The sequence below is a fragment of the Bubalus bubalis genome, chromosome 2, assembly GCF_019923935.1.
Source record: "Bubalus bubalis isolate 160015118507 breed Murrah chromosome 2, NDDB_SH_1, whole genome shotgun sequence".
In the NCBI taxonomy this organism is placed as follows: domain Eukaryota; kingdom Metazoa; phylum Chordata; class Mammalia; order Artiodactyla; family Bovidae; genus Bubalus; species Bubalus bubalis.
The window spans coordinates 110,106,692-110,131,686 of NC_059158.1; positions in this window are offsets into that span (position 1 = coordinate 110,106,692).

Below are 24,995 nucleotides of genomic sequence, written 5' to 3' on the forward strand. Positions count from 1 at the left end.
GATAACTTTGCATTGCAATGCTAATTTTTCCAAACAACTTCTCTCAACCAACCCACCTGTGGTAGCCAAAGCCACTTGTCTAAGAATACTCATCCAGGGAGTCAGAGATGTGCTCTTGACTGCAAAGATGCTCACCAAATGTTTCTTGAATAAATAAATACTAATGTTTATGCATTTTTGGCCAATGAATGTTTTTACTCACATTAAATGGTAATAGTGAAACTGAAATCAAATTCATGTTTTTTTCTTCTTTACTTCATGATTTACTAAATATTGTGATTAAAGAGAATTGGGAAACCAAAGCATAACATATTTAAGATTATAAACTGACTAATCTATTTTTCAAGCTACTTTTCTTTCTACAGCATATTTGTATTATGCAAAAATATGCACATACTATATTAGCATTTGTAACATAAAAGCACCCATGTTAGAAAGATGCTATTTGCAATAATTTTGGTGAGATTCAGTTGTGAGCGTGAACTGGGTGATGTTAATTTGGAAAATGCAAACATAAACCACTACCAGACCATTCAGATTCATGTTGGAATACAAAGTAAAGTGGTCTCAATACATGCAGCATCAGAAAAAAATATAACCTTCATCATCTCTGTATTAGTTGATTTCCAAAACATACATTATAATTTTATTACTACAGTGCTTTCTTCTACTTTAAACATCAGGTTAGCCATGACAGAAGTAAAAGATCAACTCAGATCAGCAAGTAAACAGTTTGAATATTTTAAAGTTTTACTTTTTTTTCCTAGGGAATGATCAAAACTTGATAGACTAGAAGCTTTTAAAAATATTTCATAATCTTTTAATATTCCAGCTAGGAATCCCAAGGTCTCACATTTCGACAATTGCAACAGTAGAAACAGAGGAAAATGTTAAAATAGAATGTGACCCTTTTTAAGAAACAAATAGAGTTGATATTTAGGTTCAATGTCGATCTCTCCATTTGCGGTGACTTCCAGTAATCATGTCATATATTCTATATTTTTGTACCAATAAAGTTCAATTTAGTGCTTTAGTGTTCACTCCTGTGACTATTCTTTTTCTTTCTTTTTTGGTAAACTTGCTTTTCTTTGTGTATGATGACCCCATCAAACATTTAAAATTTCCTGAGGACAAAGAGTTTCACTTAATTCAATTATATTCCCCTGCAGAATCTAACACATCTCTGGTCAAACAGCAGGAGTTTAATAAGCATTTGTTTAACTAATTTGATGAAAAATTGAATAATTTATTAATTTATTTACTGAATTAGCAGTGCAATTACTATATATATAGCACTATATTAAACATATTTTTCCCTCTCCTTAAGAAAAAAAACTGCATTTTAACAAGTATCCTCAAACTATTCCTTTGAAATAAGACATTTCTAGGAGAAATTTCAAGGAGATTTTCAACTGATGATTATTTATTTATAAATTCTTCAAAACAATGATTTATTGTTTCATGGATAACATTTTTATAGAAATAATATTAAAATATACATGCTCTATTTTCAAGACATTCACAGCCTAATGAAGATTTGTTTTAAGTTACTGTTACCCAATTATTTTCAATAATCAATCAATGTTAACTTAAAGGATAAAAATGCATTTTACAAAAGGAGCTTTAAAACGTATGTATTTAATTGACTGACTTTCTCAATGATACTGTCTCTTTTGGGTTTCCCTGTTGGCTCAGCAGTAAAGAATCCACCTGAAACACAGGAGGCACAGGAGACATGGGTTCAGTCCCTGGGTCAGGAAGATTCCCCTGGAGAGAGAAATGGCAACCCACTCCAGTATTCTTGCCTGGAGAATACCATGGACTGAGGAGACTGGCAGGCTACAGTTCATAGGTCACAAAGAGTTGGACACAACTGAACACACACACACACTGTCTTTTTGCATCCCAAAGCCTAGTTGTCTTCCTAGGTTCAAAAATCTGTATTTTTTTTTCCTAGATAAATTATTCCATGTTCCAAATATTTTCCCAATCTCTGAGTTTACAGGACACATATCACTCACTTCTCTGCCTTATCCATTTATTATAACAGTCATCAAGGTGCTGGTATGTTTTTTATTTATTTTTATGGCTGTGTTGGATCTTTGTTGTTATGCATGAGCTTTCAAGCTTTCTCTAGTTGTGATGAGCTGGGGCTACTCTCTAGCTGTGGTGCACAGGCTTTTCTCATTTTCATGGCTTCTGTTGTTCCAGAGCAGAGGCTCTAGGTACAGGGCTTCAGCTGTGACACATGGGCTTAGTTGCCCTATGACATATATAATCTTCTTGGACCAAGGATTGAACCTGTGTCCCCTGCATTGGCAGGTAGATTCTTAATCACTGGACCACCAGGTAAGTCCTAGGTGCTGGCATGTTAACAATGTATTTCTCACTAGTGTCAGCTTCCTCCAGTAAAGATTACTACACTGAACTCTTAGTGGATACCCAACTTTGGTTACAACTGGTTATTAGCTGTTTTCTTACTGAGTAGCTGTTTCACAGAATACAATTATTTACAAGGGGTCTTCCCAGGTGACACAGTGATAAAGAATCTACCTGCCAATGCAGGAGAGCCAAGAGATGTGGGTTTTATCCCTATGTCAGGAAGATCCCCTGGAGTAGGAAATGGCAACTCACTCCAGTATTCGTGCTTAAAAAATCCCATGGACAAAGGAGCCTTGTGGGCTACACAGTCCATGGAGTCACAAAGAGTCAGACACGACTGGGCATGCCTGCACACAGGTTTTAGTTTTAGATCTTTAGTTTTAGTTTTAGATTTAGATCTTTAGTTTTACATCTTTAGATCCCACATGTTGCAAGGAAAAACAGAACACTTGTGCCACAACTAAAGCCCACTGCAGCCTAATAAACAAACAAATATTAAGAAAATTATATGAGACACTGAGGCACAAGTAATATATGCTAATCTCCACTTGGACAACTATTACCTTAAAAGATAAAACAGCATATTATAATATTTCTTCTAGTCTCTTTCTCTTTAGTTATTCTAAAATTAATCCTAGCCATCTAGATTTCTCAGAAATAGTTTAGAAAATCACCTAACATTGTCTCTAATTTTCTTCTAAAATTAAATTCAAATGCTAGTTGATTGTGAAAGTCATCATACAGCAATGCAAGATAACCATATTCTTTTCTTAACAAATTTTATTAGACAAGTCAGATCCTCTTGTTGTTGTTCAGCCACCAAGTCATGGCTGACTCTTTGAGACCCAATGGTCTGTAGCACACCAGGCTCCCCTGTCCTCCACTGTCTCGTGGAGTTTGCTCAAATTCATGTCCATAGACTCTGTGATGTTATCCAACCATTTCATCTTCTTTTATTCCCTATATATAACATCATTCATTCAAAAAGTTTATGAGACATTTGAGGATTAGAGAGGGTTTAGCTTTGGACTTTTAGTGAGAAACCTAGTGGCCTGGTACCAAGCTCACCATGAGCTAAAACATCTTTTTATGGGACATTTGAGAAGGAAAATATCGAGAAAAGTCAGTAAGCAACAAATACCAAATTTTAATCCAAACTATATGTGAATATTAAATGCAGAGAAGAGAGTATATTTTGGTTCACAATTATACATAACTTCCATTTTTTTAATATTGTAGTCCAAGTCTGTGTACTCACTGTCTGAGCTCATGTTTCCTCTGAGTCACTCTTGGTCACATGTATCCCTAGATAGTAACATGGTGACGCTGATTGCTGTAGCACAAGCTTATGGTTTTTGTCTCTTTTTTCATTCTTAAGGTGACAGTACAGATTTGAAGATTTTACTGTTTCGTTATAGTTCCCTTTTTGGAACTTCCCTGCTGATCCACTGGTTAAGAATCCACCTTGCAGTGAAGACGACACCGGTTCAATCCCTGGTTGGGGAACTAAGATCCCCAGAGCAACTAAGCCGTGTGCTGCCGAGCCCATGCACCACAACTAGAGAATCCATGTGCCACAAGGAAAGAACTGTGGGATGCACTAAATATAGTTTCATTTTCTTCCCTGAAACTCAAAACGCTTCTCTAGAAAGCTATGTAGAACACCCAAAAATATATATCTAGTGACCATGTGTCAGGACTGCATGACACACAGATGGGTTGTTTTATCTTGACTTATTCTTGTGACTTGAAATCTCTCCCTATATACATTGTTACTGTTGGGCTTAAATTGAATATCTTCGTAAAGCACAATAACTCTTTGACTTTTAATATTGTATTAAGGAATAATTTCATGGCCTCTTAAGAAACAATTAGGAATCCAAATTCAAGTTCAAATATAAACACCATGTCTTTATCAAAGCAACTAATATAACTTATTGTTCAGTCACTAAGTCAGGTCCAACTCTTTGTGACCTCGTGGACGGTGACAATAAATGAACAGCTTTCCTCACTGTATGGCTAAGAGCACAGGTGGCCAGAAGTTGTTCTCTATATTGTGTCATTTTGAATTTCCATAAGATTTCAATTCCATGAGATTCTTTTAAGATCTTTCTGTGAATACCCCTCACCCTACTTCCTCAACTTGAGTAATCTTGGCATCCAAAAATTTTAAACAAAATTTGGAAATAAAATCGAGTCCTTCATACAATTTTCAATACCATGCTCAAAAACAGCATCACATAATTGTAAAACTGATATCATTCTGTATTAACCAGTATGTCAGCCACTAGCTATGTGCAACTAAATTGAATAAAAATTAAATTTAAAATTATTTTCCTTAGTTACATTAATCAGTCCCTAAGTATGCAATAAGCACATGCCTAGTTGCTATAATTTTGAGCAGGGCATATATAAAATATTTGCTTCATTACAGAAACTTCTCTTGCTCAGTTCTAACTTAGATAACCACTTTATATAACCATAACCACTTTACAATTAGGGAAACCAAGACAATTTAAATGATTTGCTCAAGTAGTTCAGCTAGATTGACTGAGAACCAGACATAAATTCCATGTCTTTGAAGCTTGAATCAAAGTTATTTCTGGTGTACCCGAATCCAGGCCATTTTCTAAAGCAGCTTTTGCACGCGCATGCACACACAAAGACACACACACACACATACACACCCCTGAAAACATTAGGTCTTTCTTTTCTTTTATGCAACGTGAAGTTCACATCCAGTGTGCAAACTACAGATTCGAGAGGAATGTCAGACTGTTCTCATGATAGTGAATCAGGAATACAGTAAGTCCTGTACATATGAAGTCCTGTACAAGAGGCAATTTGTAAGTCCAATATGTTCGTGAGTCCAACAACGTTAGCTGAGATACCCCATTGATACAATAAACCCCTCTAGGTTGTCACAGAGCAACAGGCTGAGCTCCCTGTGTTACATACAGAAGCTTCCCATTAACTATCTATTTTACACGTGATAGTGTATATTCTTTTTCTTCCTCATTCTCTTCCTCTCTATGCCTCCTCTCTCTTTCTTTCTTCCTTCCCTTCATCCTTCTTTCTCCATGTATATTTTCCCTTTGAAGATAAGTTGCATAAATCATACTCCTTCGCTCTAAATATTTCAGTTCGTGACATTATCCTATTTAATCACAATAAAACTATCAAAATCTGCAAATATGAATCTTGAAATGTAATATTTACTATTCTAGCATTTACCCTTACACAATAAATTCTATAAATTCCCTGTGGGGCAAAATGAAGACACCCTTTGAAAGTCTTAATGCAATGCTACTTTTTCCATATAAGTCTTGATTATATACAGTGAAGTGAAGTTGCTCAGTCATGTCTGAATCTTTGTGACCTCATGGACTGTAGCCTACCAGGTTCCTCCGTCCATGGAATTTTCCAGACAAGAGTACTACACTGCGTTGCCATTTCCTTCTCCAGGGTATCTTTCCAACCCAGGGATGGAACCTGGCTATCCCACATTGCAAGCAGAGCATTTACCAAAGTTTTCCTAGACCTCATAATTCTACTTCTCTTATTTCAGGAGCAATCCTCAGGCTAAGCAAATGTTTAGCCATGCTTGTCATTAGCAAATTCAATATTAAAAAATAATAATAATAATCGCCTCCAAGGTCACCATACATATAAGCCCTTTAATTCCATTAAAAGAAGACTATGGATATTTAGAAATTAAATTAACTGATTTCATCCTCTAATTAAAAGAACTGTAAATTTCTAAATCTCCTTTTTTCTTAGTCTTGCTGTGGTTTAAAATCTTGTTGCATTGATGTTGACAGTGGAAAACTAAAGATTGCAACAGGAAATGTAAAAATGAAATGTCCTACCACTTGGGAATTATGATGCAGTGTGTCTTCATTTCATATTCATATATATTTAACCAGACATTGGTTTTATTTCTCTAACATATATATTAAATATAATATTTAGATTGATTTAAGCTCTAATATTCTGCTTTCATGGACTTCCCTGGTGGCTCAAATGGTAAAGCGTCTGCCTGCAATGCAGGAGACCCAGGTTTGAGCCCTGGATCGGGAAGATCCCCTGGAGAAGGAAATGGCAACCCACTCCAGTACTCTTACCTGGAAAATCCCATGGACAGAGGAGCCTGGTGGGCTACAGTCCATGGGGTCATAAAGAGTCAGACATGACTGAGCGACTTCACTTATTCTGCTTTCATACTGTGGTACGTAAGTCAGCCACCCTTATTCACAACACAAAGCCTCCCGTTGCAGAATCTGTGCTTATACTCTCCACCAGTAGGTTATTGCATACACTCTTCTGCTAAGTGCATGTTCAAAGGAAATAAGTTAACTCAGACCTATGTGCTTAACTATAATTAGGTTGAAAATTGAGTCTGTACCCACAGTTTAGGGTATACTGTTAACTATACTCATACTGTTAAATATACTCATAAATTAAATGGAATTAAATATATGTCCTAGATATATCTATCTAGGATATATCAGCAGTCCTTTAAAAAAATTGCCTAAGTTCTCACTGCCTATGCATCTTGCCTTTCGTAATTACCATCTGCATTTGAAATTTTGTGATCTTGGCACCGCCAAAGTCTAAGCATGCATTTCAGTGTTGGACATTCTGTGATCCAGGAAGTCCATTCTGTACCTGGGAAGGAGTCAGTGAGCTCATATCTGGCAAATGGGTGCTTCCCTTGGCAGAGAGAACAGCTACACATTCTCACAGTTCTAGTTTCTAAAGCACTCTGTCTCAAAAAAGTTTTCTTAAGTTGCAGCAACAAACACATACACACACATGTTTTAAGTAGTATATATAAATATAGCCTTTTCCCTCTTAACTAGTTTTTGGGGAAAAAGGCTTCCTTGAACTTCAGATCTGACTTTATCTTCCCAGCAGTAAAGGTGTTGCATTCTGTGCAGTCCCCATGGGGCACTGTGAAACCTTTGGGTAGAAATTTCTGGAGGAAAATAAAATAACTACTGCTAAGTAGTTTCATTCATGTCCATCTCTTTGTAACACTGTGGAATGTAGCCCACCAGGCTCCTCTGTCCATGCGATTCTCCAGGCAAGAATACTGGAGTGAAGGGCCATGCCCTCATCCAGAGGATCTCCCCAACCCAGGGCTTGAACCCATGTCTCTTATGTCTCCTGCATTGGCAGGTGGTTCTTTACCACTAGTGCCTGGAACGCCTAGGCCCAATTTTGAGATTTCAGGGAAAGATTCACTCCCAACTCTAAACTCTACTAGACTACAAGAGAACAGCGGCAGAGCAATTCATAATGAAGACAAACCTAAAGGAATACTGGTCTGAGTCATCGTGTTGCTTCTGCCAATGTTCCTCTCTCTGCATTTATTCCAGTTCCACCCCGCAGCTCATTTTCGACACTTTTAGACCTTGCTTTCTTGGATTAACTGCTTTGCTAAAGTAGCTTTGATTTGTCTATGAGAAAATATCCCAGTGCAAGTTGGATGTTTCTGTACATGGCAATGGTGACCATGCCTCTGGTCAGACTTTCTCTAAATTCCCCGAAGTCTGTCTGGATCACCAATAATGAACAGCACACATTGTGATTACCTTGGACACTGTTAGACTCTAGAAATGTAAAGCTTGGAGGGACTTAAGAGTTAATCTACTCTAATTCCTTCAACAGGATTTTAAGCCCTTATGGGGCTTCATGCCTTGTTTCTTATTTTAGTCTTAGTGCCTAGAGCAGTGCCCAGCCCACAGCAAGTACCTAACAAGCACTGACATTCAATGGTATAAACCATCACCTTTACAGCTTTTACTAAAGTATAAAAAGAAATCCAAGGAAGAAGAAGTAATTTTTCTTTCATTGACACACAGCCTGTTAACGAAAGAGCAAGGCGTCAGAAGGAAATGAGTCAGTATTAATTTTGCTGTACATCCATTCCACTGCACAGCAGTATTTTAAACACAAACAACTGCTACAATCACCCTCCAGCAACTCAGTAATTATTGCTAACTATCATCACTCTGTGTTAGTTTTTCACTTCAAAATATAGAAATATATGGCAGAAATAGCACTGGATTTGGAGTCAAAATACCAGTTTACAGATTTGTCCCTGATTAGCTATGTGAATCTCAGCTTCTCCAGCTACAGAATAAAGATAAAAATTCTGGCAATAGTTAGGAACAGTCTAAAAACATTTTTTCACATGTGATCTTAGATGTTCAACTATGTGAGCACTGAAGTGCTCAAAAGTACTCTACTAATCAGAAATTAATATTTATTATATAATATCATGAGATAATATTACATATGTGGTCCCCCACTAAGAGAATGATTAATATAATATATAATGCTAATTATCATACATAACATATAAACATATTAGGTATAATGAAAATTAATAAGTTTTTAATTTGCTTTTCAGAGTCTGAGTTAAAAAAAGGCCTGTTAGACTTATAAACATAAAGAGATCACTGCTAGAGTTTGAAGTATAGGTTCAATTCAGTTCAGTGGCTCAGTCGTGTCCAACTCTTTGTGACCCCATGAACTACAGCACGCCAGGCCTCCCTGTCCATTACCAACTCCCGGATTCCACCCAAACCCATGTCCATCGAGTCAGTGATGCCATCCAAACATCTCATCCTCTGTCATCCCCTTCTCCTCCTGCCCTCAATCTTTCCCAGTGTCAGGGTCTTTTCAAATGAGTCAGCTCGTTGCATCAGGTGGCCAAAGTACTGGAGTTTCAGCTTCAACATCAGTCCTTCCAATGAGCACCCAGGACTGATCTCTTTTAGAATGGACTGGTTGGATCTCCTTGCAGTCCAAAGGACTCTCAAGAGTCTGCTCCAACACCACAGTTCAAAAGTACCAATTCTTTGGGACTCAGCTTTCTTTATAGTCCAACTCTCACATCTATATATGACTACTGGAAAAACCATACCCTTGACTAGACAGACCTTTGTTGGCACAGTAATGTCTCTGCTTTTTAATATGCTGTCTAGGTTGGTCATACCTTTCTTTCCAAGGAGCAAGCATCTTTTAATTTCATGGTTGCAATCACCATCTGCAGTGATTTTGAGGTTAGGATACGGGTGCATATTGGCTGGAATGAAGATTTCCAGGAGAAAAATATCAGCAACCTCAGATATGCAGATGATATCACTCATGGCAGAAAGCAAAGAGGAATTAAAGAGCCTCTTGATGAGGGTGAAAGAAGAGAGTGGAAAACTGGCTTGAAACTCAACATTCAAAAAGTGAAGATCATGGCATCAAGTCTGATGACTTCACAACAAATAGATGAGGAATTAGTGGAAATTGTGGCAGATTTTATTTTCTTGGGCTCTAAAATCACTGCTATTGGTGACTTCAGCCATGAAATTAAAAGACACTTGCTACTTGGGAAAAAAGCTATGACAAACCTAGGTAGCATATTAAAAAGCAGAGGCATCACTTTGCCAACAAAGATCCATACAGTCAAAGATATGGTTTTCCAATAGTCATGTATGGTGAGAGTTGGACAATAAAGAAGCCTGAGAGCTGAAGAATTGATACTTTTGAACTCTGGTGCTGAAGAAGATTCTTGAGAGTCTGTTGTACAGCAAGGAGATCAAACCAGTCAATCCTAAAGGAAATCAACCCGGAATGTTCATTGGAAGGACTGATGCTTCAGCTGAAGTTCCAATACTTTGGTCATCTGATGCAAAGAGCCAATTCATTGGAAAAGACCCTGATTCTGGGAAAGACTGAGGGCAGAGGGACAAGGGGATGACAGAGGATAAGATGGTTGGATGGCATCACTGACTCAATGGACATAAGTTTCAGCAATCTCCAGGAGATAGTGAAGGACAGGGGAGCCTTGTGTGCTACAGCACATGAGTTCAACAAGAGTCAGACATGACTTTAGCAACTGAACATCAGCTACAATATGTTGGCTCACAGGAAATGTCAAGAGTAATGAACACTAAATAGAAACCTCCTCATGATTTTCTTTTTGCTTCTCCTCTTCCATATCATGCCCTGAGCAGCCTGATTCACCAAGTTTTGCTACCTCCCCTACACCCAGTTCTTGTGAACCAGGAGAATATGTTATGATAAATTTTGAAAACAAAAGCTCCTGGTGTGAGACAGAAACACAACACCAAGATCTATTTAATAAATCACATCTTCTCTGCCTGTACTGGCACCATGGTACCCACTAATGCTCAATGCTCACATCAATTAGATGAGCGACTCTGTCCCACAGGTCATTTCCTCCCTGCCCACTCAGGCCATGAACTTCCCTGTAGAACCAGAAAATGAGCAGACCCAAAATAGGCAGAAAATTCTTGATACAATTTCTTTAGGGAAGAAAAATAATATACTTAGAAACTCTGTAGCTATTTCAGTGTGGCTGTTTCCAGCTGTTTTGTTTAAAGTATGTGCACACTAACAATGAGGTTCCTAGGATTTGCTTCTAGCCTTTTTAACATTTTTTTTGCAGTATGAATAATAAATAACTGCACAATAAGTTTTGCCTTCCAAGATTCATCTATTGCTTTCCCTCTTCTCTGCATTTGGTGACCTCTAAAGTCTTTTCTAACCCTTACATTATCTGATTGACCTAGTTGTTAAACTGCAAACTGGGGAAAAAATCTTATAACAAGAATTCTAAAGGAGGAAATTAAAATAAGCAAGCTAGAAAGAAGAAGGAAGAAGAAAAGAGAAAAAGAGGAGGTTTGAAGCAGCTAAAAATATTCCTGGGGAGGTGTGCAGAAATAATAAACACATTTACTAAAGTCTTGGGGTGTTTTATGACAGCGTGGAGTGTTTTGTAAGGGAAATCATGACATGGTACTTTTTATAGATATAGCACTTTTCTTTGTTATCTCAAAGAGTCATGTTTCATTTATTATTCAGTTGATCCTTTCACAATTTTTATAATGAAAATCTGATATGATAAAAGATTTTCCCTAATTTTCCCCTCACTCCTGTGTAGAAGGGTGGGGAGGATGAATATGGATGGGAGAAAGAAAAGGTAATTGATCAACAGTTCAGTGCCCAGTAACTTCCTCTGGGGCAGAGGAGAATGTACTATAATTCCAGGCATCTTGACATCTTGAAAAACTGAGAACAATGAGAGGTGCAATAAACAAGAGCTTCACCCAGTGAGGTTCCAATAAGAGTCCTAATTCCCAGGTTTCCAGAAGAAAGCCTCCCCTCTCATACAACATTCAGGAGTCCAGTGTCCTTGTAATGGTCACTTCCTTTGGCTTTCTTCTCCCCACTCCCTGCCTTACTCTCAAGCAATTCTTGGTCCTGGCACAAAAGAAAGGATGCATCTTAGAGGGCATATGTGAAATAGACACAGAAAAAAAAAAAAAAAAAAAAAAAAAAAAAAAAACCTCTCACAATCCCCCACAGCAAAGGAAAAGAAGACTTTTCAAGGCAAGTGTGTATCCTAAAAAGGCAGTTGGTCTGGCCTGATGATGGAAGGGGAGATGTGTAACTCCTGGAATTTTGCAATGCTTGTGTGGAGAAAACTGGACAGGGAAAAAAAGAGAGGCAGAGGGAGAAGGGGGAAGGAACTTAAAAGGCATTCCTCCTCTTTTGGAATTCTGGTGAACTACCTGGCCTCACAGACTTTGTTGCAGCCAACATTATGAAACACATCAACTCTGTTAATGTGCTTCCTTTCCAATGTCTTATTTGTGGCTAAGGTGACATTGGGCTCAATTATAAGTCTGATATTCAGATCAAGTTTTATTTTCCAGTTCTATGAAGACAAATTTATACCTTCAAGGAGTAGATTATTTCTTGGCCATTCTATGCCCAACACTCACCTAAGTCATTCTATGTCAAGGGCATACTCTTGAATATAGGAACCAAACAAAGGCAGAGAAAAATGGCAAATAACAAATCTTAACAATATTTTATGCAAATGACTTTGTATTATTTTCTGGTCCTAAATCTGAATCAATAATGTCTCTCAGATAACTGGGTGTGGAATTGAATATAAGAAGTCTACTGAACTCTAAGGGGGCATTTTAATTACTTTTGTGATTTATTGTTTACTAGGATAGTTTCTGAGAGTCAGCAGAGTTGCTCATGAGAACTATGAGAAATTGCTGGTTATGAGTTACAGGTGAGCCACATTAATCATTGCTGGGGTTTTGTCAATGTGAGATTTCACCCCATGAAGTTTCTACCCCAAATAGTAAGCCATAATATGCTAACTCTGCATCACATCACTTCCTTCAGATCAGAAATGAAGATACCTTTATCCCTCCCATCCCAACTATATTTTAGAAATCAAAAATACTTTCATATGAGACTAATCTGACTAAAAGGCAATGAAATGGGTCAGATATTGACTGTCCTAAGTTTGAATACACTTTATTAATTCATTTATTCAACAAGTAAATTTTGTTTTGTTTTTAGTGCTTACTTGGGTTTTTTTCTTTCCTTGTTTTTTCTTAATGGACTCTTCTGGGTGTTGGAACAACAATAAAAAATAAAATCCAGTTACTTACTTACATGGACCTTACCTTCTGTGGTGGGGTGGAGGTGGGGGGTGGTGGGGGTGGGGAGGAGACAGAGATAAATAAATTCATAAAAATCCTTGATGATAATAATTGGACAGACAGAGAGTAAACGCAAAGTATGCTATTTTATATGGTGTGGTCAGGAAAGGCTTCTTGGTTAAGGGGATAATTGTACAGAGATCTACAGAAACTGAGGAAGAAGCAATGAGTAAGCCCTGGGGAGAGTTTGCTAGCCAGAGTGCTCAAAGGGCTTGAGGTGAGTGTGTTTAAGGGCAAACAAGGAGAATGATGTGTCTGAAAGCCAGTGATCAAGGAAAGATGTGCTAAGAAAGGGGGTCAGAAAATGGGCTGGAAGCTGAAACATAGAGGGACAAGAATAGAGTGAATTGAAAGTTTGAGAGGGAAGTGGTAAGGTCTCATGTGTATTGTGTTAGCATTACTTTAGCTGAGGAGGACAAAAGAGATAATAGGAAGATTTAGGGGTGGAATACAGAAACTATTTGAGAGGCTACTGCAAAGAACCATGTGAAACATAAAGATGAATGGAGTCACATTTGTGTACAATTCAAAGGCATATTTAATGACAGATCAGCCTCAAGTGTGAGAGCGAGTAGCCATTTAATGATCACAAGGTTTTTAGCCTGATCAAATGGGTAGAATCCGCTATCCAGCTAGTGAGGTAGTCAATCAGAGAAAGAATAGCTTAGGTATATTTTAAATTAAAACTTTATTTTTGACCATATTAAATGGAAGGGTCGTTCTTTTTCTATCCTGTAATGATGCTGGTTGCTTTTGAATATGTTCTATTTTTTTTTTCTATTTTTATATTTTATTTTTCTTTCAAATGAATTATAATTCAGTGACTAGATGAATACAAAATATAGTTAAAATTTTGGTGCTTACAGTCTAGAATTTTTCAATTATGGCTGTTATTTTCATGTATAAATCACACATTTTTCTATTTTTCTTCTAATTTATGCATTTGGTTTTATGTATACAAATAGAAAACAGTTGTACCACCCTGTGGTGTAAAGCAAATATCTGTACAATAAGTACCTGAATGATTGAATGAGTATATTTTCCATAGCCTATTCCCTAGACATGAAAGAACTCTTGGCCTATTCAGTTTTTTATGCAAGAAAAGGGCATCTAGGTAAAATGATTATTTTGACCCCATTTTTTATCAGAAAATAAAATATCAAACTCTCTAATGCCAAATTGTGTTTCAAAATTAGTTATGTGGAACAATATTCACAGAATATTGCCAAAAATACATGGACTTTCATTTGTTCCTCTAGATTTTATTATTTGTGTTATCAAATGTTTCCTATTAATTCCTTAGGACCCAACACATGGTCTTCAGAAATCCTTCCCTAATCTACCCTTAAATTTTAATCCACCATCCAGCCAGTTTCCCCATTCACCAGGATCCATTATGCCCTTTATTTTCTTACATCATTGCACCTAAACCACGTTATTGTTGTAATCTGTTACCTTGTTTATCACTCACTGAACTTTGTGTTCTTTGAAATTAGCACCTAAACCAATATTATATTCCTAAACCTGGGCACTGTGTCTGGCATAGATTAAGTTCAGTTCAGTTCAGTCCAGTCACTCAGTCGTGTCCGACCCTTTGCAACCCCATGAATCGAAGCACACCAGGCCTCCCTGTCCATCACCAACTCCCAGAGTTCACTCAAACTCATGTCCATGGAGTCGGGGATGCCATCTAGCTATCTCATCCTCTGTCATCCCTCCTCCTCCTGTCCCCAGTCCCTCCCAGCATCAGGGTCTTTTCCAATGAGTCAACTCTTCTCATGAGGTAGCCAAAGTACTGGAGTTTCAGCTTTAGCATCATTCCTTCCAAAGAAATCCCAGGGCTGATCTCTTTCAGAATGGACTGGTTGGATCTCCTTGCAGTCCAAGGGACTCTCAAGAGTCTTCTCCAACACCACAGTTCAAAAACATCAATTCTTCGGCGCTCAGCCTTCTTCACAGTCCAACTCTCACATCCGTACGTGACCACAGGAAAAACCATAGCCTTGACTAGACGGACCTTTGTTGGCAAAGTAATGTCTCTGCTTTTGAATACGCTATCTAGGTTGGTCATAACTTTCCTTCCAAGGAGTAAGCATCTTTTAATTTCATGGCTGCAGTCACCATTTGCAGTGATTTTGGAGCCCAGAAAAATAAAGTCTGACACTGTTTCCACTGTTGCCCCATCTATTTGCCATGAAGTGATGGGACCGGATGCCATGATCTTCATTTTCTGAATGTTGAGCTTTAAGCCAACTTTTTCACTCTCCACTTTCACTTTCATTAAGAGGCATTTTAGTTCCTCTTCACTTTCTGCTATAAGGGTGGTGTCATCTGCATATCTGAGGTTATTGATATTTCTCCCGGCAATCTTGATTCCAGCTTGTGTTTCTTCCAGTCCAGCGTTTCTCATGATGTACTCTGCATATAAGTTAAATAAACAGGGTGACAATATACAGCCTTGACGTACTCCTGTTAGTGTTTATCCTATGAGAATTCATGGTAGAAATTAAGTTCAATTCATATAATCAGAAAAAGTAAACAGAAAGAACAATGATAAATTCTCCCAGAAACTGGTTTGTTTTGTTCTTCTTGATAAACTCTTTGCATACTATTAATAATTATGTTTCAAGCTTTGATTTCATCATACAGAGTACAAAATTTTATGCTTTGCTTATCTCTAGCATCTCTTAAGAAAACTGTGGCATACATTGGCTTCATTTTCCTCTTCAGGTCAGGAAGATGCCAAAACTATCTGAAAAAAACACGAACAAAAACCCAGTCTGTGCATTGTATTATAAAGTTTGAATATGGAGCCAGATACTATCAATCAATGAGCAAAATGAGAATATAAAAGAAATGAAGTGCTTAGTTGATCATGGAACTGGGAAGAAAAGAAAGTGGGATGATTAATCATTAGTTTTTTTCAGTAACTCTTCTAAGATGAGCTAGGAGAATTTCAGGTCTGCCTTTAAAGAGTGATTTTATTTATTTTCCAGCAGCTGTAGATGCACACATAGGCACAAGCCTGCACACACACACAAACACACTCTGCCACAGTTTGAAGGAGTGAGTTAGTATGCTACATGGCTGGAGTACAGTTAAAATTCCCCTTGATTGCAGCGGAATGAATTGAGCATATTTACTGCATGCACATGCTTCCCTGGTGGCTCAGCAGTAAAGAATCCGCCTGCAATTCAGGAGCCACAGGAGATGTGGGTTCAATTCCTAAGTCAGGAAGATCCTCTGGAGGAGGGCAAGGCAACTCACTCCAGTATTGTTGCCTGGAGAATTCCATGGACAGAGGAGCCTGGTGGGCTACACAGTCCATGGAATCGCAGAGTCGGACACAGTCTTAGGTTTTTTTTACTGTTTTCCCTTTGAGACAGCAGAGGGCTGCGTTTGTCCTAAAATCTTGATTTGTGAATGTGAGCATATACATTTCAGAGGAAAGTCAAGTCATACAGCAGGGCCATTTATGTCACAGTGCCTGCCTTTCCTAGATGGTGATTATGCACTGGAGTTTGCTGGTTTCTTGTTTTGTATGTGTGCACCCATTGCCAAGTAGCCTCTGGGTGCATGAACAATAACAACAAAGATGCAGTGAATAGAAATATTAAAAAAAGAAAACTATTTATTGTAACATTATGGTAAGCATAATGCGTGAACACTGGCTTGCAACTGTCACAACACTGCCCCTTGGAGAGAAACTAATTTAAAATCATGATCTTAAACCACACCAGGAACTTCCATTGAGAGGAGCTATGTTGGATTCACAAACAAGTTTCACAGTTTTCCAAAGAAAATATTCATTCCTTCATTTCACACTAGGTAATTCTAGGCCCCATTATCAGAAGGGTAAGAATTAATATTAACTGTAAAGTGGTACCACTGAGGGAGACATCATTACAAAATTGGCTAGCAAGCTACCTTTGAGGAATTTATGAGAAGAAAGTAAATATTGGACCCTGGAATCAGACCCCAAAATGCTCCAATACAAGACTACAGGTAGCTGGTATTTTGAAAATTGTGGTTTATACAGTCAACATATTTTGTCAATAATATTTACTGAGATCCAGATGTATGTTGACTGTTATACAATATATAACAAAATGAAATAGGATCTATTGTGATAACTGTTTAGGAAACCCTGAGATCTGGTATTTGGAGTAGGAGACAAGTGAAGTTCATTACAGATCTATGACACAGATGTCACCCAGAAGTAGAAGAGAAAAGAGTCATTCTGATAATGCCCATGGTAAAAAAGAAAGATAAAATTTAAAATTTAGTGCACACAGACTGGCCAGTACTAATTACTCATCATACAACTCAGCTGGCTATGCAAACTGTGGTTTTCAAAATGCCAAGTACAGAGTACTGTGTGTTTAACTTTGGTCTTTAAAAAAAATTTTTTTGAGATTTGTTGTTTGTCAGTTATTTCATTTGTTATTATTTTCTCCCATTCTGAAGGCTGTCTTTCACCTTGCTTATAGTTTCCTTTGTTTTGCAGAAGCTTTTAATTTTAATGAAGTCCCATTTGTTTATTTTTGCTTTTATTTCCAGTATTCTGGGAGGTGGGTCATAGAGGATCCTGCTCTGATTTATGTCGGAGAGTGTTTTGCCTATGTTCTCCTCTAGGAGTTTTATAGTTTCTGGTCTTATGTTTAGATCTTTAATCCATTTTGAGTTTATTTTTGTGTATGGTGTTAGAAAGTGTTCTAATTTCATTCTTTTACAAGTGGTTGACCAGTTTTCCCAGCACCACTTGTTAAAGAGATTGTCTTTAATCCATTGCATACTCTTGCCTCCTTTGTCAAAGATAAGGTGTCCATATGTGTGTGGATTTATGTCTGGGCTTTCTATTTTGTTCCATTGATCTATATTTCTGTCTTTGTGCCAGTACCATACTGTCTTGATGACTGTGGCTTTGTAGTAGAGCCTGAAGTCACGCAGGTTGATTCCTCTAGTTCCATTCTTCTTTCTCAAGATTGCTTTGGCTATTTGAGGTTTTTTGTATTTCCATGCAAATTATGAAATTATTTGTTCTAGCTCTGTGAAAAATACCATTGGTAGCTTGATAGGGATTGCATTGAATCTATAGATTGCTTTGGGTAGTATACTCATTTTCACTATATTGATTCTTCTGATCCATGAACATGGTATATTTCTCCATCTATTAGTGTCCTCTTTGATTTCTTTCATCAGTGTTTTATAGTTTTCTATATATAGGTCTTTAGTTTCTTTAGGTAGATATATTCCTAAGTATTTTATTCTTTTCATTGCAATGGTGAATGGAATTGTTTCCTTAATTTCTCTTTCTATTTTCTCATTATTAGTGTATAGAAATGCAAGGGATTTCTGGGTGTTGATTTTATATCCTGCAACTTTACTATATTCATTGATTAGCTCTAATAATTTTCTGGTAGAGTCTTTAGGATTTTCTATGTAGAGGATCATGTCATCTGCAAATAGTGAGAGTTTTACTTCTTCTTTTCCAATTTGGATTCCTTTTATTTCTTTTTCTGCTCTGATTGCTGTGGCCAAAACTTCCAAACAACTAATCTCAAAAATATACAAGCAACTCCTGCAACTCAATTCCAGAAAAATAAACAACCCATTCAAAAAATGGGCCAAAGAACTAAATAGACATTTCTCCAAAGAAGACATACAGATGGCTAACAAACACATGAAAAGATGCTCAACATCACTCATTATCAGAGAAATGCAAATCAAAACCACTATGAGGTACCATTTCACACCAGTCAGAATGGCTGCGATCCAAAAGTCTACAAGCAATAAATGCTGGAGAGGATGTGGAAAAAAGGGAACCCTCTTACACTGTTGGTGGGAATGCAAACTAGTACAGCCACTATGGAGAACAGTGTGGAGATTCCTTAAAAAACTGGACATAGAACTGCCTTATGATCCAGCAATCCCACTGCTGGGCATACACACTGAGGAAACCAGAAGGGAGACACGAGTACCCCAATGTTCATCGCAGCACTGTTTATAATAGCCAGGACATGGAAGCAACCTAGATGTCCATCAGCAGATGAATGGATAAGAAAGCTGTGGTACATACACACAATGGAGTATTACTCAGTCATTAAAAAGAATACATTTGAATCAGTTCTATTGAGGTGGATGAAACTGGAGCCTATTATACAGAGTGAAGTAAGCCAGAAAGAAAAACACCAATACAGTATACTAAAGCATATATATGGAATTAAGAAAGATGGTAATGATAACCCTGTATGTGAGACAGCAAAAGAGACACAGATGTATAGAACAGTCTTTTGGACTCTGGGAGAGGGCGAGTGTGGGATAATTTGGGAGAATGGCATTGAAACATGTATAATATCATATATGAAACAAATCGCTGACGCTTGGGGCTGGTGCGCTGAGATGACCCAGAGGGATGGTACAGGGAGGGAGGTGGGAGGGGGGTTCAGGATGGGGAACACGTGTATACACGGATTCAGGTTGATGTGTGGCAGAACCAATACATATTGTAAAGTAATTAGCCTCCAATTAAAATAAGTAAATTTATATTAAAAAAATTTATCATAAATCTCCAAAACGTTCTTATTGCTGATTAAAGAAAAAAAAAGAATATCAAAGATTTCATCTAAGATGTCTTGGATATTTATTTGTTATTAAACAAATCCCCTGAGCTTCTTCTGGTCCAGTGAAGAAGAATTAAGGCTGTGGAAAAGTCATTGTATTTAGAATTGTTTGCAAATAGCAGTCAGTTAAATAAGACTGCCTTCTCATCTAACTGCATTACATACATTCTCCCAATCCTTTACAAAGTTAATTGTAGAACTAAAAAGAAAACAATTTGTTTTGTCTCTCACTGTAGTCAAGGACACTTTTAAAAATGCTCTAACAGACATTAGGGGACAAGGGGGACATTTATTCCAATTGTCCTGCTTCTTGTGCTTTAACTCTAGTTTACTTTCCAATGAAATTCATGTAGAATTGACAAGGAAAATATCAAAGAATAAACACTCAAAGAGCATACAGAGAACTGAGGGATATTTTGTACATCAAGTCAAAAAGTTGGATATATCCACAGTTAATTAACAGATCTGTAAATGCACATCAACAATCAAAGTAGTCTTGATATTTCAGTATAAATTCAAGCTTATTTTTTAACTATTTGGGTTAACTTTACATAAAATCAAAATATATCACAGAATTTCTGTATCATAGAGAGTAGAGGAAGAAGATATGAAATCTATGGGCAAAGAGCATGTGTGTTCAAAATTGGGCAGTATTCTACCTGCGATATCTTCAGATCAGATCAGTCACTCAGTCGTGTCCTACTCTTTGCAACCCCATGAATCGCAGCACGCCAGGCCTCCCTGTCCATCACCAACTCCTGGAGTTCACTCAGACTCATGTCCATCGAGTCAGTGATGCCATCCAGCCATCTCATCCTCTGTCGTCCCCTTCTCCTCCTGCCCCCAATCCCTCTCAGCATCAGAGTCTTTTCCAATGAGTCAACTCTTCTCATGAGGTGGCCAAAGTACTGGAGTTTCAGCTTTAGCATCAGTCCTTCCAAAGAAATCCCAGGGTTGATCTCCTTCAGAATGGACTGGCTGGATCTCCTTGCAGTCCAAGGGACTCTCAAGACTCTTCTCTAACACCACAGTTCAAAAGCATCAATTCTTTGGCGCTCAGCCTTCTTCACAGTCCAACTCTCACATCCATACATGACCACAGGAAAAACCATAGCCTTGACTAGACAAACCTTTGTTGGCAAAGTAATGTCTCTGCTTTTGAATATGCTATCTAGGTTGGTCATCACTTTCCTTCCAAGGAGTAAGCGTCTTTTAATTTCATGGCTGCAGTCACCATCTGCAGTGATTTTGGAGCCCCAAAAAATAAAGTCTGACACGGTTTCCACTGTTTCCCCATCTTACCTTGGCAGATAAAGGAGCATGAGCATTGGGTAGTTTCTAGAACTGCAAGTTTCATAATCAGAAAGCAGCTGTAACTGTCTTGTAATCTTTGCTGCCTACCAGGAAAAAAAAAAAAAAGTGTTAGTTTCTGTAGCTGCTAAATTTAACTATCCTAAGAAAAATAGAAGAATCAGATCAATGCAAAATAAAACTTTGATTCAATGCAGCAGTTTTAGGGGAGATAAAGTAACAGGGAGCCACCCCTGAAGAATGGATCTGAAGGCAAACTTCTCGGCAGGACTGAAACTTGGTCACAGGCTGGGACTGATGCTATATATGTCTTTGTTGTTTTCGGTGATGCTTGAGACCCTGTTTGACTTCTCAGCTTTCTCTTAAACAAGCAGCCAAGTTGGAAGGGATCTTAGCAATAGCCAGAGCAAGATTCAAAAGTTATATTTATCAACATATACTTTAGCAGCTAAATTCATTATTGTGAGAATATATTACCTTACATCCAATGGTCACAGAAATGGGAAAAATCATAAACTGGCACCAAAAGTAAGCATCTATTGTGTTTTTCTCCCCAATTCCTTTCTTATACACTTTTTATACCTGTTCCTTTCCTATTATTTCTTGAAAAACAGAATTCTTAAGTTTATACAAATCCCCTGGCCAGATGGACAGGCGCATGACCTAACGCTACTAATCATGATACTTCTTAACCCTCTGCTAAAGTGATTTGTCCTAAAGTTAAATAGGAACCCCAAGGGGAGATAATTAGGGTCCTTGGACATAATTTGATCATTGTTTCTTGAAAAGAAAATATTTTCCTCTCTTGGGGTTATCTGATGCTAAACTTGGTTTGGAAATATTTCATGGCTATTATTCTTAATCTGTGACACAAGCCTGATTTTGGCAGGGCTAAAATGAGATTAACAACAAAAAGAAATGGATATAAGCAAAGCTAACAAAGACAGAAACAGAAAAATTGGATAGACAGAATCCAAACATCTTTATTTCAGCCCTGAATTCTAATAGAGAATATGACCATCCCTTAGATTTTCTGAATATGTTGGCAAGTAAATATCATTCTTAATCTGAAGTCAGTTTGAGTTATGTTTCTGGGATTTCTAATCATAAAACTTCTCAATTTTACAGTGCCACTACTTTCTATTTTTGAATTTTAGCCCTAATAAGTAAACCCTTACTTCTAAGCCTCAATATTAAGAGACTTTAATTTCATCCATCTAAGCTGATGGCTTGAGAAGGACTGTGGTAAATGTACCATTCCTTCCTCAGTCTAAGTCAGTCCATTCCAATACAAATATGCTAGCTCCAAGTCCTCATTTCCATATGGAATGGAATGGCACTGAATAAGAACACGTATATCTTTTCTTCAATTTCTATTGAATGGTCAAAAGTTCGGACCACTCTTAGGTAGATATTGCTGTAAGATCTCTTAAGATCCTCATTATAGTATCTATTATAGAAGAGGTTATGCTTGGAGCAACAGAGTTTGCTTGATAGTTTCAGACTGATCTTTGTAACTCCTTTTCAAAGAGTCCCCAACTTGTTTACTGTGGTCATTTCAGTTGGCAATGGACGTGTGATTAGAAAGTCCAATTTGGATAAGGAATGGGAAGATATTAAAATAATTCCAACCCTACTTGGAATTGACTTCCTTCCACAAGGAACCTATAGTTAAAGACAAGTATAAATACTGACTTCCTGTTTAGGACCCAAATGCTGAAAGTTCTTTAACAAGCCTGAGTTCTAGAAAGAACACAGTAAGGTTTACTTGATTTTTTTGTATATGCTAAATTGAAGCCCAAAATTATCAGGTAGTTGTTCTATTGGCTAGTGGTTCAAAGGTCAACAGGATGTATGCCATTCATTGAGCATCCCAGAATTTCCTCAGGTGAAACCTGAATTCTCAGCAATTACCTTTAGCAGAAAGATATACAGCTCTAAAGACTGGAAAAAGTGTGTCCTTAGTGACAGGAAATCTAGTGTCCAAAAAAAAATTAATAAAAGCTCCAGCACTTCTATCGCCATGAATCCATACTATGTGTGTTGAGAACACTGCAGAATCCTGGAGCTCACCATGACTGACACTGCAAATTATTCACAGATTTTGCCAAAAACTGATTATTAGGATGTGAATGTTTAAGTTTGAATGACAAATTCTGCTCTGTGGCATAACGTCTGACCCACTCGATTCTCTCCTCCATTCACAACTTAAGTTTTCCTTTTGGAGTTACACTTTATATGACATCTGACTTAGTTCACTCATTTAGAGCTTCGGTTTTCAATTCTCAAATCTATTTGACCTAATTCTTGAGAAAGCCATCTATTTTAATCACATTTTAAAAAATATTTTAATAAGAGAGCTTTATAATTATCACATTGTCTAGCGTAATTCAAGCATGTATTCAAGTACCCCTTTAGATCAACACAGACAGACACACACACACACACACACACACACACACATATGGCAAATAATGATTCTGAGCAATTTTATTCTACCAATCCGAGGGAAACTGCATTCCACTTAAAAATCTGTGTGTGTGTGTGCGCGCGCGCATGTGTGTGTGTGTGTGTGTGTGTGTAGAGACAGAGTGCACATAATGTCTGGCCTGGGTATGATTTTCTTTATTAAACTCAGAAGAAAGCACTGACATAGTCAGTGTACATCTCATGATCTGAATCTAACGTATTAATAGCAGCAAATCATGTTCCTAACATTAATCTCTGATTGGATACCATATAATTATCATGCTCCATTACCAGTCATAAACCATTCGATTGAACAAAATTAAAAATTTTCCTCTTTATTAGAAGATATCAAAGCCATTGGCGATTAAAATACACTTTATGGCCTAGATACTGCATTGACAAGTATGCATAAATTGTCACCCACTATCAGTTGAAAACAACTCAAAATCACTGAAATACCTTTTCATCATTTCCCCCATTGCTGTTAGTCTTTCTCTACCAATTACAGTCATCTTTACATGTTTCCATGCACTCACACTATGCACTCTTTACCCTTCACTTGGTTGTACACTCTTTAAGGGCAGAGGCTGTATTTGTGAGCAAAGCCTAACATAGTGACTTTAACTCAGTAGGTCTTGATTCTTATTTCTTTAAACTGGGAGTCACTGATGAACAGCACAGCAAGATGAGGGTGCTTCAGTTTGGTATTATAGAGAACTGTGTGTTATTATCAATTATATTGGTGAAGTGTTATATTTAAAAGATATATTAGGTGCTTAAACTTCCGAACTTTCAGTGCCTTAATAAGATGAATATCTTATGAGGCTCACAGAGGTGGAGTGTAAGGGAGAGTATGGATTATAGCTTATAGTTTTTCTCTAATTTATTAGAGATATTTCTGCAGACTGCTTCTAAAGACCTAGTATTGCAGACTTCATTTTTGGAAATGCTAGTGCACCTGTCAAGAGTATGGACTTTCAAGTATGGGCTGTTTTAGACTTTCATCTCTGCCATTTACTGGCTGTGGAATCCTACACACACACACACACACACACACACACACATATGAATGGGTTTCCCAGGTGGCACTAGTGGCAAAGAACCCACATACAAGATGCAGGTTCCTTCCCTCAGTAGGGAAGATCCCCTGTAGGAGGGCACAGCAACCCACTGCAGTATTCTTGCCTGGAGAATCCCATGTATAGAAGAGCCTGGTGGGCTACAATCCACAGTGTCACAAAGAGTCCAACATGACTGAAGCGACTTAGCACACATGTGTACACACACACACACACACACACATATACATGAATAAGTAGACATCACTGAACCAAGCTTTAATATAGCTCTAATCAGATTCCTAATTTGTAAAATGGAAAGAAAAATAACTACATGATTATATTTTAAGGGGCAGATATAATAACATATGGGAAATATTTGTCATAATGCCCAATATTTAAAGCATTACTAATTAAAATAGAATTGATTTGGGCTATAGATCATCTTAATATTATTTATTGCTGGCTATTAACTTTCTTTTCTACTCAACCATTCTTCAATTTACCCTTCTATGGTAATCTATTTCTTTTCCCATAAGTCTAGCCCTGTTTTAAAGGGCCTCAGAAAGTATCTAAGTTACAAGAGTATATATGAATCA